Below are 15,598 nucleotides of genomic sequence, written 5' to 3' on the forward strand. Positions count from 1 at the left end.
GAATAATCACCAAAGTGAAGCCCGTTATCAATAATTATGTGAATAACCCACATGCATAATGCATGACAATTTGCCCCAAGGCGTATTCTGGCTTCTCTTATGCGCTACACGGCGGCAAGGACAGGCTTGATCAAATGATGGCGCACCCTACGGTTGCCTTACTGGCCGTCTCGTTTTGATGTTAGTCACCTGGCACTGTGCCTTGGCCTTGTTTGTACGCCGCTTTGCTTATAGCAAAACTGGGAGCCGGCCCTTGGAAAAGCGACAACGAAGGACGAAAAAAGATGTGGATATTAGCATTCTGCCCGCAGCCTTTGCTTGAGCAGAGCTAATAAGGGAGGCCTGCGCCGCGGTCTTTCATCTAGATTAGGGCTCTTATCACATGCCACCTGCATGGATCAGCCTGCCATTCATATGTAGATCCCGACTATGGCGTTTCCTAACTGTCACTTCTCATCATGCACAAGACACTTCCACCCGGTGTGGATGACCTTGTTGCGTCCGCGTGGCACCTTATATCACAAATTAGTACGCAAAAGCGACTCACTTTAAAGACGTTCATTCATTATTTGTAAGGATGGGCAATTAAGCGGCTGGCGTGAGAAACATTTTATCTATACGCGCTACTCCTTTGGGTATAAGTGATTATTAGTGAGTCTAAAGGAGCAGACGTGTCAGAATTGGGTGCCAATAACAACACAATCAGAGCACCATGATGGATTAGACCCACGGGATTGACTCAGCCAATCAATGCTTCCCATGAAAACAAACATTGCCATTAAACCCAAAACATTGTCTTTATATACGTGTTTGTGTGTTTACTCCACATGGACTCAATTCCAGTACCAAAAAGTGGCATACATAAATTTGAACAGTTTGACCTGAGAACTAATATAACAAGTCCTCCACATGCTTATCACCTGATTCAAATACATTTGCACCTCACCAACTCCAATTGCTGGAGCTCACACCTTCATACCCGACCGTACAATGGTGCCTTGGTTAACATCATTAATCTGCTCCAGAACGTCTGACTCAAACCAAAACGAACTCTAACCAAAGCTAATATTCTCAGAGAAAATGATGTCTATCCCAGACACCCAAACATATATAACACATATAGACGATAATTCTAGTTTTACATGCAGAAAATAAATGATGATAAATGAATGGACAACTGAACATTTAACATCACGTTTACCTACTTTTGTTTGGAAAAAAAACAACCCAAAAAAAAATAAAATCAGTGCTTCCCATGAAAACAAACATGGCCATTAAACCCAAAACATGGACTTATTTTCGTGTTTGTGTGTTTACTCCACATGGACTCAACTCTTGTCCCGAAAAGCGTCATACCTGACTGTACACCAATGACCAACAGTAAAATAAAAGATTCAGCTTCTACTCTTCTGGGAATGGCAGGATGGTAAATTCTGCCAACAACACTAAGTCTAACAGTTTGACCTGAGAACTAATATAACAAGTCCTCCACATGCTTATCACCTGATTCAAATACATTTGCACTTCACCAACTCTGTTGGAGCTCACACCTTCATACCTTGCCTTGGTTAACATCATTAATCTGCTCCAGAACGTCTGACTCAAACCAAAACAAACTCTAACCAAAGCTAATCTTCGCAGAGAAAATGATCCAAACCCAAACACATATAACACATATAGACGATAATTCTAGTTTTACATGCAGAAAATGAATGATGATAAATGAATGGACAACTGAACATTTAACATCACTTTTGCCTACTTTTGTTTGAAAAAAAAACCAACACAAAAAAATAAAATAAAAAATAAAATCAATGCTTTGCATAAAAACAAACATGGCCATTATACCCAAAACATGGACTTTTTTTCGTGTTTGTATGTTTACTTCACATGGACTCAACTCCAGTACCGGAAAGTTGCATACCTGACTGTACACCAATGACCAACAGTAAAATAAAAAATTCAGCTTTACTTTTCTGGGAATGGCAGGATGGTAAATTTGAACAGTTTGACCTGAGAACTAATATAACAAGTCCTCCATATGCTTATCACCTGATTCAAATACATTTGCACTTCACCAACTCTGTTGGAGCTCACACCTTCATGCCTTGCCTTGGTTAACATCATTAATCTGCTCCAGAACGTCTGACTCAAACCAAAACAAACTCTAACCAAAGCTAATCTTTCCAGAGAAAATTATGTCTATCCCAGACACCCAAACATATATAACACATTTCGACGATAATTCTAGTTTTACATGCAGAAAATGAATGATGATAAATGAATGGACAACTGAACATTTGACATAAATTTTGCCTACTTTTGTTGGAAAAAAAACTAACAAAAAAAAAATAACACAAAATAAACACATTATTCTGCTCCAGCTATAAAACGCTTGATGGAAGGTGAGGTCCTGTAGTCAATTGTGTTGACTGAACAGACCATACAAGGTGAACACACAATGCGATCCAATCGGTTGTAGTAGAGCGTGGGTGGCATTATCGCATCGAGACAGTGAGCAATGGTGGGGTGCGACACGGGGCACCCACTGCCGAATTAGGTGGGCCAACCCTTTTTTTTATTCCCTATTACGTCCTCCCTTGGTCCTGTCAGGACACCGACCAGGTTTTTGCACAATCTCTCCCGAGTGTCAACATGGCTGTGTGAGTCTTGATTCAATTAAGATTACGCCAGCTGAAGAGAGAGCGAGAGTGACAGGGGTCAGTTTGGTTTTGACAATTGGCTTTTTTTTTTTTGTGCTTTTTGTTTTGGGTAACTGCTTCACCCGCGAGAATAAACAATCAGTTCCCCTGACAAGCTGTGTTAAGAGAAAGGCCGCTGTACTACAACCTTTTGAAGTCATGAATACACATATAAATGTCCGCTGCACAAACTAAAGATAGTAATGCCTTGAGAAAGTTAATACCTCAGTTTTAATTGGACTTTCAGTGACGTGCAACTGCCGTGCACCATATTTAGAGTTTGTAACATATATATAGGGGCGGTTTATTTGAAAGAACATACCAGTGTAATAAGTGTTGCAAATGTGGTAGTGCAATAAACCGAAACTAAGGATAGACTCACATTGGGCTAACTATCTCTTACAATGACAAAGCACAGCAACTCAATTAAAATATTAGTAAGATTACAGAAACTAAGTTGGATTTTTGCAAGAAAAAAAAGGCTTTTTCAGAGTTAAGTCCTCACATTATAAGGAAGGTGTGAGCATGGCATGGATCACACATGTTATGATCAAAAATACATATATTTTTTAAAAATTGCATTCATTCATTTTCTACTGCTTATCCTCACGAGGTTCGCGGAGGATGCTGGAGCCTATCCCAGCTGTCTTCGGGCAAGAGGCGGGGCACACCCCGGACTAGTGGCCAGCCAGCCAATCACAGTGAACATACAGACAAACAACCATTCACACTCACATTCATACCTATGGACAATTTGGAGTCGCCAATTAACCTAGCATGTTTTTTGGAAGAAAACCAACACATGCACGGGGAGAACATGCAAACTGCAGAGATGGCCGAGTGTGGGATTGAACTCGGGTTTCTTAGCTGTGAGGTCCGCGCGCTAACCACTCGACCACCGTGCACCCTTTAAAAATTGCAAATTTGTGCAATTTATTTAAAATGTAATACAATGAAATCAAGTGCGTGAGCATGGTATAGATTTCCTGGTGAAAGTGCGGCTTAAAAGGCCAGTATATTAATTGCAAATTGAAGTATTTTTCAGGTGCTTTATGCTGTTACTAGTCAGTTTTCGGTGACCATTGAGGGTTTTTTTTTTTGCAGTTTTTATTGTTTTTCTGTCTGCATTGAACTCCTGAAATGAACTTTTTTGCATGATAACCAAATGTATTGAGCCGCACCTGTAATGGGGGGTTGGGAACATACGTACTTTCAGTGAATATTTTAAAAACAGCATCACATTACTAAATAGCACGACCGTAGCTATTCATTTCTCCTGTTTGGCTGCTATTCACTCTCGTCTAAGCACAGACAATTACAGCCGGTGTTTACGTTCAAAGCCTCATCCACTCCATTGCGGTTGATACGCTTTGTCCTGCAAACCAGCTGTGTGAATGGTTAACCAATTAAGAAGCACTTTGAGACAAAAGAGGAAAAAAGGACCATTCAAAAGCTCATCATGGGGGAATCCGACAATACCCGAGTGTATCTTAAGGTATGAGGATGTTGCACATCCGTTAATACATGTGTTATATACATGTCTATATATATATATATTATATATATGTACGTGTGTTAAAAAAATAAAACGTGTTTATAGCTAGTAAGATCTCCGACCACAATGTGTTGACCTTTGCCCCACGGGGTCACTCCACTGTGCCTGGGTTACCGTTACACCCAGATTGTAACCCACAGCTGCAGATCATTACAATACCCCGTAAAAAAAAAAAAAAAACGTGGGCAGCCCAACGAGGGGTGCAAGTCGCTATTAAAAGAGGTGAAGAGGACGAATGGAGAAGTTGGTAAAGAGACAGAGGGAAGGGAGGTGGGAGGTTGGTTGTGTGTGTGTGGGGGTGGGGGGGGGGGTGGCATTTAGGGTGAGAGGTGGAGAATGAAAACAGAAGCGTTAAGTCATTAGGGCCCATTGTTAAGCTCAAACGGCCGCCACACAAGCTCTCTGTGAATGGGAAATGGAGCTTAATGACCTGAAAAGGGACTTCAAAAGCCGCGACAATAGCTGAGAAGGGGAGTACCCCCCCCCCCAGCCCGGACCCCCCCACTCGAATGTCACTCTGCCACTTATTGCTTAGTCGGAGAATGGCTGCCCTGTTTAGATTGGTAATGTGATGAAAGTAAAACTAGCTTGGTAGACCCCTCCCACCCCTTCTGCCCAGTACTCTCTTTTAAATAAATAGTTGTGAGAGCCCCCCCGCTCCTCCTTCCCAAACCACCAATTCACATCCCTTTGTTTGAATCATTAGTTATTACCACCATTCATTCAACTCTATTTAAAGGTTGTGGGAGGCAGCGTTTATTATCTAGCCTATTTGGCAATCACTATAATTAATTGATATTAATTGTTAAATATATCACACACGTGTTACTGTGCATTTTGAGGCACATTTTCTCCATAAAATGTAGATTGAACTCCAAATTGTCGGAAGTATTACAACTTACAACCAAAATGTATTCCCAAACTCCAAATATTTTGACCTTTTCTGGGGTTTGTTTGTACGTGCAACTTCCAGTTTTCATCCTTAAAAATTATTGTGACAAATTATTCAGCAGTATTACACCCAAACCGCATATGACTTTTGGTTCCTTTTCAAGCACAAAATGTGGTATTGAACTTCAAATTCTAAGACTTGTTGGCAAGTCATGGAAACAGTTGGTGTTTATTATGCAAGGGACTTTACACATAATGACAGTTCCACATTCATGTTTGTCGCTAAATGTTTTTAGGACTTTACCGGAATTGGTTAGACAAATTTGTCGAAGTCTTTTTCGCGGCTTTTGATGAATATTGTTGATGAAAATTGTAGCTGGAGTCATTGTTTGACTTTGTTTGTTGAGCCACGCTGTGGCCTTGTGGTTCGTATTTTGGCCGCACAATCAGGACATCTGGGTTTGAATCTCTGTGTGGAGTTTGCATGTTGCCCCCCTTGCGCTTGTTGGTTTTCTCCGGGTACTCCAGCTTGCTCCCACATTCCAAAAACATGCTAGGTTAATCTGCGACTCCAAATTGTCCATAGGTATGAATGCGAGTGTGAATGGTTGTTTGTTTATATTTGCCCTGTGATTGGCTGGCGACCATCACTAAACCGCACTGAATGTCTACGTATAGTTTCACATTAGGTAGATTGGGTAATGGTAATGGTAATGGTTTTATTTCATTTGAACATGCATCAGATTACAATTGAGTGCATCACATAATCAGTTCACAGTTCCACATGTCCAAAAGGAGTAGGAAGAAGCAAAGCTTATTAAATCCTACCCCTCCATCTGGTACTTTTACAATCAGTAACTGTTACATTTGTTCACTTCCTGCTTTCCTAATTAATTTTAATTTTAATTTTAATTTTAATTTTAATTTTAATTTTAATTTTAATTTTAATTTTAATTTTAATTTTAATTTTAATTTTAATTTTAATTTTAATTTTAATTTTAATTTTAATTTTAATTTTAATTTTAATTTTTCAAGTTTCAAATTTAGTTCTTCCCAGAGATAATTTTTTTTTATTGGAGGACATTTTTACGTAATTGGTTATTTTTAGCCTGTGTAGGCTGCATTTAGAGGTGAAAACAACATGAAAACCAAATAACTTTCTGTGGGTGAAAAACAAGCAATTGTGAATCTGAAAGAAAATGGAAAACCATTGCACAAACATTGGACATAACCAATAAAAAGGAAAGTTGTAGCCTAGTTTAGTAGCTTAGCTTTGACCTCAATTACTTTTACCAACTCAGATAGCATTCAAAGTCTGTGTTGCTGTTCTCACATGCAAAAAAAAAAAAAATCCTAAAAAGTTTGACTAAGAATACGTATGTGTTGGAAAACCCATAAGGCTCTTGCTTCGACAGAGACAAATAATGTCTCAAAGTTTGAAAAAAGATCAGTTAGAAAAAAAGTTTATGTAAGAATCTTCAGGGTATGGCTCAGAAATGGTGAGTCAGTAGGGTAAAATGATTTGAATTGTGTAGCCTTGGGCTGGCTGTAACCACTTTCTATTCTATTCACTTGCCTGAAGCGTAGTGTTGCCTGAAAACAGCCAACAAATATCAGAGAAATTTGTTTGCACTACTTTGCATGTTTTATTTTGACATTGGCTTTATCTGTATTCACGTTGTCTCTTTTTTTAGGCGCTCCTGAGTCGTATACCTGTTCTTCATCGAGAATCACACAGACTTTGATCTGACACGAGTTATTAATAAAGATCACTCAAATCCCCCGAATATCTGCGTGCGCCTGCAGCTCCATGTTTGACAGCCTTCTGAGAAAATAGTATTTTGTTTGGAATATTCAATTAATGCAGGGTTCTTGTTCATGCAGGGAGGAATATGTCCTTCAAAAAGATTCTTACTGCCAGCCAAGCATTAACAATCCTGTCTAAGCATAAATATCCACACATAGCCGCAGTGGCCTTTTTTCTAAATGGATTATTTCCACTGAGAGGCAGCATGGAAATAAAGTGTCCACTACATAAGTGACCAGAAAATGAGTTATTGTGGCGAGGATCATTCAAGACGACTAAGCGCTTTTCTGTGACAATCAGTGATAGTCTCACTTGGAAGTGTGATCAATTACATGGCACAGTGGTGCAGATATACCTTCCAGCCGGGCTGTCAATAGGCTGACGACTGGCTAGAGGCAGATACACAAATCCACACGGGCGCACACAAATACGCCTGTGCTACATAGCTTTGCTACATCTCCTTATATCTCTGAGGCCTAAAGGATTGGATTAGATTTCCTGTTCACATAGAAATGTGAATCCGCAAACGATTTGGATACCATTTCAGACTTGCGTCCACACATAGTCTGGACGCACAAGTATCAGGTGTGATGTGTGATAGAAGAGTTTCAGTTAAAATGAAAGGAAAAGTATATAAGACTGTGGTGAGACCAGACATGGAAGAAGAACTGGAGGTAGCAGAGATGAGAATGCCGAGGTTCTCATTGGGAGTGACCAGGATGGATAGGATCAGGAATTAGTACATCAGAACCAAAGAGGAGGTTTATGGATATAGTGAAGGAGGACATGAGGGTAGTTGGTGAGATGCAGAAGACAAAGTTGGATGGAGAAGATTGATTTGCCGTGGTGACCCCTGAAGGGAAAATCCGTAAGAGAAAGAAGAATCCACATAACAATGCATTGGGAGTGACCAGGATGGATAGGATCAGGAATTAGTACATAAGAACCAAAGAGGAGGTTTATGGATATGAGGAGGACATGAGGGTAGTTGGTGAGATGCAGAAGACAAAGTTGGATGGAGAAGATTGATTTGCCGTGGTGACCCCTGAAGGGAAAAGCCAGAAGAGAAAGAAGAATCCACATAACAATGCATTGGGAGTGACCAGGATGGATAGGATCAGGAATTAGTACATCAGAACCAAAGAGGAGGTTTATGGATATAGTGAAGGAGGACATGAGGGTAGTTGGTGAGATGCAGAAGACAAAGTTGGATGGAGAAGATTGATTTGCCGTGGTGACCCCTGAAGGGAAAATCCGTAAGAGAAAGAAGAATCCACATAACAATGCATTGGGAGTGACCAGGATGGATAGGATCAGGAATTAGTGCATAAGAACCAAAGAGGAGGTTTATGGATATGAGGAGGACATGAGGGTAGTTGGTGAGATGCAGAAGACAAAGTTGGATGGAGAAGATTGATTTGCCGTGGCGACCCCTGAAGGGAAAAGCCAGAAGAGAAAGAAGAATCCACATACCAATGCATTGGGAGTGACCAAGATGGATAGGATCAGGAATTAGTACATCAGAACCAAAGAGGAGGTTTATGGATATGAGGAGGACATGAGGGTAGTTGGTGAGATGCAGAAGACAAAGTTGGATGGAGAAGATTGATTTGCCGTAGTGACCCCTGAAGGGAAAATCCGGAAGAGAAAGAAGAATCCACATAACAATGCATTGGGAGTGACCAGGATGGATAGGATCAGGAATTAGTACATCAGAACCAAAGAGGAGGTTTTATGGATGCAGTGAAGGATGGCTCACAGATTAAAAAGAAGTCAAGAATTAAGCAAAACAATCATGACAACAATGAAACCACTATGCTGTTTCATTATCACAGTCATAGTTTTCCGCATTGTAGAAGCATAGCAGGTTAATGATGCTTCCGAGGTTCCACAGTATTTATCGTATAATTGTAGAATACTTGTAAGAACGGTTCCCATATGCCAAAATATAAGATTTTGAGTTGAAAAACAATGGCCTCTTACTAGCCTGGGATAGCCTTAGCAGCTGAAATGTACACCAGATCAGGGCTCGAGAGCGTTTCGAGTTTATTTTACAAGACAGTGCAGCAGCATTTCCCCCCCAGCACACCCAACAGGCCTCTCCAAATTGTCCATAGGTATGAATGTGGGTGGGAATTGGTCCACCGGTCCAGGGTGGACCCCGCCTCCCGCCCAAAAGACTGCTGGGATAGGCTCCAGCATACCCGGAGAAGCGGTAAAAAATTACGACATCAAAAAAATTGTAATATTTCAACTCTATGCTACTAAAATGACATTAATCTTCCTCATTATATTACACGTTTATTCTCATAAATAGAAACTTTTTCTCTTCATATTTTGATTATTTTTGTAAAATTGCATTTTTCTATGTCTTCCTGTAAATTTTCTTTTCATAATATTATGACTTTATTTATTATTTTTTTCCCATAAAATTACAATTTTATTTTCATATGGCGTTATTCCCATAAAATTGTGACTTTCTTGTTAGATTTTCTCTTAATATTTTTACTTTATGTTTTTACATTTTTGCTGTTGTTTTTTTTTAGTTTTCTTGTGTCATTGTATTTTAGGACACTTTGGACACTCCTTGCTTTTGACACTAAACCAGGGGTGGGCAAACTTTTTGACTCGCGGGCCGCATTGATATGACAAAATTTACGGGGGGGGGGCAGACTATGTATTTTACACGTAACAGTCCACCTGGTATTATTGTATCTGTAAAATTGTCATGCAATCTGCTATTATTATTTATTATTTTATATTTAGATTTAAATATTTTAAAAATAATAAAATATTATAATAATTACAATAAAATTAAAATAATATTTTTTATATTATTATTATGTAAAATATGCAAATATAACAATAATATTATATATAATTAATATAATAATTATAATAATCATAATAGTTCTAACAATAATTATAATAATCTAATAATAATAATAATTATTATTATTATTATTATGTGCTTGTGTCCCTTTTTTCAGGAGCACTTTGTAAACAACAGACCATGTCAAAAAACGAAATTGATAAAACCATCAAAAGGTTGGCTCAGGCCACGATGCCAGGTTGTATGTTGAGTTTAAATGAAATACTTTGGAAAGATTGGGCGGGCCGTATTCAAACACTTGGCGGACCGGATGTGGCCCCCGGGCCGTAGTTTGCCCACCCCTGCACTAAACTCTTAAATTGACGAACGACTCTATTCCGCGCCTGCAACATACAAAGTCCTTCATTTGAATCTCAGTAACAGCTTGGTCCTGATATCGCTCTTTTGATTCCCCGGACTCTTTGAGTCGTATTGTCAAAGATATCTGTCATCATAATTCTACACTTGTATTGTTATGTTGAAGAACACAGTAGCGGTGGAGAACGTTCACAATATGTCGACTGAGCGGCAATTTCTTGGCACGGCTTGCGTATCCACCGAGCTTGCCAAGTGTAAGATGGCGGGTCCCACGGTAGCTACGAGGTGTTTGTGTGATCTGAACAAAGACGGCAGTAAAGAGCAATGGGAATAATCAGATATGATGGGGGGGGGGGGCTTTTATCCGTACCCTTTTTTGCGAGTTCATTATGGAGAGAGGAGAGTTTTGGCTTCAGGCTAAGCAACCAAAGACGCACAGTAGGACGCTGAGGAGAACTTCTGCCTCCTCCACCCCTTTCCAATGAGATTTAACATGAATTTAACTCCCTCTTAAACCAAAGTGCGGCAATTTTCTTTGAGATTTGGCATTGATTGGACAGCCTGCACACCCCTACACCACCCCACCGGTGCTGACTGTATTAAGAACAGTCCTCATCACTAATTACACCCTCTTTGTCTAATGGAGGCACCCTGTTAAACAAACAATTGATCCCCCACTTAACATGTGTAGCCACGTTAGTAAAACACAATTTGCCAATTAGCCGAAGGCAACAGTGACAGGAGAAGGAGCAGAGCGATAGGAGGGAGTCACCGACGGTGGGAGGAGAAAGATGGAGGTGAGAAATGAAGATAAATGAACCAAAAGTCTGATTCTTGGACGGATCTCAGATGTGCTTCACCGATGTCAATTTGAGGTACGAATAAGTCGAATAAGAACTTGTATTGTTGGCGTGCAACGTTAGCTGAGCTTAGGTTTATTTATGTTGCGTTAAATCACGATAATAGTTGTCTAAAAACGCTACAGAAATGTTTACTAAGCTGATACCTGATACAGTAGGCATCATTACTAATTGGTCAAGCAGATTTGTCATCATTTTTGATGCTAGTCTAGAAGAAACACACGCTAATGTTTGACTATTATGATCATTATTGGCTCAATTTTGTCACTGCCCTTGGATAAAGTAGTCTACGTCGTTGTTGTTGTTGCGAACGAGAACTCTGTTCTGTTAAAAATGAGATTTTTACACTATAAAATGACCAGATTAGCTTATTTTGAACTAGCATAGCTAGCATGTTTGACTTCAACAAAATGAGAAAATGGCTTCACCAAGCCCCCCCTTCACCCACCCACCCATGCCGACAAATAGGCTATTATCTCTCTGATTTACTACTCAAAGGATTATTGCTATGATGGCTAGCCATCTTTATCTCGGTGGGTTCAAGAACCGAATGTGAGGTTAACAGGACACTGGAGGCGTTGTAGTAGTAACAGTAAATCTTGTCAGGGATGCGACTTGTTAGGCTGTGTTGTCATGTTGTAACATTTTTATCCGAGTCATCTGATTTATTGAAGAATCACATTATCATTTTTTGTCAACAATTTCAATTTTAGTTAGTTTAGTTACATCCACCGAACATGAACACATATTAAGCTTGAACAGTGCATTCAGCAAACGTTTATTCATTTCTATGCAATCATCCCAAAAAAGCAAAATCTGATCTAATTGATCAATTGAAAGCTTGTTTTAAGCCAACAAATTCAATAATTTTTTTTTTTTTGGTACTTGTAAACATACTGACTGGCATATAGGTACAGTAAAACCTCAACAATGGAACACACATAATTTTTAATTGGAATTTTACTTTTGTATGGAAAGAAATACAAAAAGTCTGTTGCATCGAAACCGCTTTTAATCAGCTAAATTACCATTCATTCATTCATTCATTTTCTACTGATTATCCTCACAAGGGTCGCCGGGGTCTTAGACTCTGGACTAGTCGCCAGCCAATCACATGGCACATATAGACAAACAACCATTCACACTCACATTCATACCTATGGACAATTTGGAGTCGCTAATTAACCTAGCATGTTTTTGGAATGTGGGAGGAAACCGGAAAACCGCCACAGAGATGGCCGACAGTGGAATTGAACTCAGGTTTCCTAGCTGTGAGGCCTGCGCGCTAACCACGTGCTTAACCTACCCATCTTACCGTATTTTCCCGACTATAAGTCACACTTTTTTTCATAGGTTGGCTGTTCCTGCAACTTATACTCCAGAGCGAATTATAAATGAAAAAACTGTTTATGTTACATAAACACCGGACACCTTTTCTGTTTATGTTTATTTTTTGTGTAGCTGAATAAGCATTGTGTTAGCATATCTTACACCTATTCAGCCTGTTCTCTATTCTTTTATTGTTGGAACTTGCCTTCCAAGACGACGTAATGTCTGTTTTGGTCAAGTAGTTTGGAAAATGAATTACCAGCAAAAAATGTGACTTATACTCCAGTGCGACTTATATATGTTTTTTTCTACCTAATTATGCATTTTTGGCCTTGTGCGACTTCTACTCCAGTGTGACTTATGTATGTTTTTTTTCTACCTAATTATGCATTTTTGGCTTTGTGCGATTTATAGTCCAGAAAATACGGTAATTAGCCCACAAGTGTAAAAATAAGCTTAGTAAAAAAAACAACACAATAATGTAACCAATAGTAAAAAGTAAGCCAACTTTGCTAATACCGATAATTGAATGTTGAATAGGTACAACAATTGTCTGTTATCATGGTTTACTGTTGACCCAATACTGTTTTATTACTTTCAACACACAAAGTGGGAGAAATGCCAACATCTCACATGTGTTACGGCTCTGACAATAACTTGAAATTTTGGTGTTGAAATACAGGAAAAAATGCCAGGCAACAATAATGGCTGGTTTATGCTTCTTCCCTGTTCGCCGAAGAATTGCACGGCATGCACTAACCCAGTACGCAGAACTCAAAAAAATTCACTAGTATGTCGGACGGGACTGCGTTGCAACTACGCAGAAGCAAGAACCAACACAATGCTTTGTAAACCAGCGGGTCAAATATGTGTTTGCATTTGCAGTACGTCAGCATTGCAGCAATGTGTGCGTTTGCTTGAAGTGTTATTTACCATCCTTTTGTTTGTAGATGTGTGGCATTTGCCTTCCAGATTATACATGAGTGTGTGTGTGTGTTTTTGCATGTGTACGCCAAAGGGAGGGGCAGGCAGGTTGTAAACTTATCAGCCGTCGATGACTTTCCACACAGCTCTAAGACAAGTTAAGCCCTCTCTAATTATGGCACATCTGTTGCAGTGACGAGGTATTTCTGTCACGTGGTTGAACAAATACTTTTGCATTCATGCACCTAATGAGCCACACAGCCCAGGGCAAGTCACATCTCTCCACTAAGATCAAAAAAAAAAAAAAAAAAAAAAAAACTAAGCTAACGTCTGTGCAGCACGCACACAACCACAGGGGAGCACTAGCGACACCATGGCGACATGACAACCTCACAGCCAAAAGAACAAATGAGTGCAATGAAAGCAGGCAAACTAAGACGGGAGTGCGTGTTTACATTCTCTGACAACACGGTGACGGTGTTATCAAGGTGCAAATCAAACGAAACGTCTGCTGTAATTATTACCTGCCATAAATAAAGCCAACTTGTCGTTTTTATTTGCAGGAAAAATAACATCCAGAAGCCGCGAGGAGAAGTGGCAGTCGGTGTAAACGTGCGAAGGCTGCAACCGTAATAAGCCGGTAAGCTAACTATAATGACAGCCGGGGAGACGGGATAAAGTGTCCGCAACAGGTGTCAGTTGACCAATCGTAGGTTGATAGACTCCTGCCAAAAAAAACACCCTAATGGCGCATAATGGGCCGCCATTGTTTTTTTAAACAGACGTGTGCGGTTGCTTTCATCGCCTCAAATTGTTTATCTTAAGGCTTTAGTTGCTGGATCTTGTGCGTCGGGCATGACGCGGATTTAGCATGTGCTTCCTCCTTCCGTGCCGAGGCTTAACTCCAGCTCCTGTCAACCTCCCGGGCTTAGTCTCCGTTTTCCCGCAGACGTTCCCCAAATGTCATTATGAGATCTTCTTGTGCACACGTGTTTCCTGTCCCGTTCCTTCTCGCCGCTAATATGGCCGCACCCCCTAAAGATACAATATACGCTTTATTGTGCCAGCCACTCTATTAGTGACAAAAGGTCACCCCGTGAAAATATTAAACTTATGAAAAAATCCGTGCTGGAATATGCGGAGAAAGCAAAAAAAAAAAAAAAAAAGTGTTGTGTCCCGTGTGTATGATTATATCTTCTTTCTTCATCCTCTCAGCGGTGACCCGAGGGCCACCACTTTATTGCTCTCAGATGCTGGCTGCCTCACAATGTACAAAAGAGTCTGCTATTGCACACCTATATTAAATCCGGCCTTATATACACACACTCTTATATACAGTCGCTTGCATAGACAAGCATTCCCATTGAGCAGTAACGCTTGAATTTGGATGCTTCCTCTCTGGAGAACTGCGGAATTTCTTTCTTGTCAAATACCGACTTGTCGTCTATCAAGTCGTTTTCTTTCCTAGCATTATAAAGTTTCACATGTCCAATACACGAACAATGCGTCAATGTGACGGTAAGATTTGGGTCATCGATCCAACGCAATCTGATCGAGCCTCGAGTTGTGTTTTAACTTTACTTTTTGTATGTATGAATTCGTTTTTGGAGACATGCCCCCTCCAAGCGGGGCGCTCATCCCTAATTAATGCCCACTGAGTGCAATGATCCAACCCAAAACCCACAAGTAAAACCCGCAGAATGTAGTGACTCTTCACATCCACTGCTGCTATTTTGTTAGTTCTCTGAATTTATATGAAATGTATGAATACAACAATATTTGAGTGGTGCATTTTGTAGAAAGTAAAAATAAAAAATAAGGAAAAACAAATAAATAAAATAAGGAATACATAAGAATATAAATATAACAAGTTGTAGGTTCTGTTCAGAATAAATATAAATATATGTACATCAAAAACAATAACCTACACAGTAAACAAAATGTACAATTGCAGTAACCAAAATGTGGAATTGCAGTAAACAAAAAGTAGTAAATAGTAGTAGTAATTACAACCGAAATAAAGAATACGACCAATTTGGTTCCAGAGCTGGACCCCACATTGACAAGGAAGATAGGGACACTTAGTTTGTGTGGAAGTATTTTTGCATGGGTCATCTTTGAGTGTTGTGCAACTTTAATTGTGCTATGTGAGTGTGTGCGTCAAAGACGCCTTCCATAAGTAAGAATTAGAATATAAATATAAATATACGTACATCAAAAACAATAACCTATACAGTAAACAAAATGTACAATTGCAGTCACCAAAATGTGGAATTGCAGTAAACAAAAGGTAGTAAATAGTAGTAGTAAATGCAACCGATATAAAGAATACGACGGATT

Source organism: Doryrhamphus excisus, linkage group LG13 (genome assembly GCF_037039965.1).
Source record: "Doryrhamphus excisus strain RoL-2023G ecotype Guam linkage group LG13, RoL_Dexc_Guam_v1.1, whole genome shotgun sequence".
In the NCBI taxonomy this organism is placed as follows: Eukaryota; Metazoa; Chordata; class Actinopteri; order Syngnathiformes; family Syngnathidae; genus Doryrhamphus; species Doryrhamphus excisus.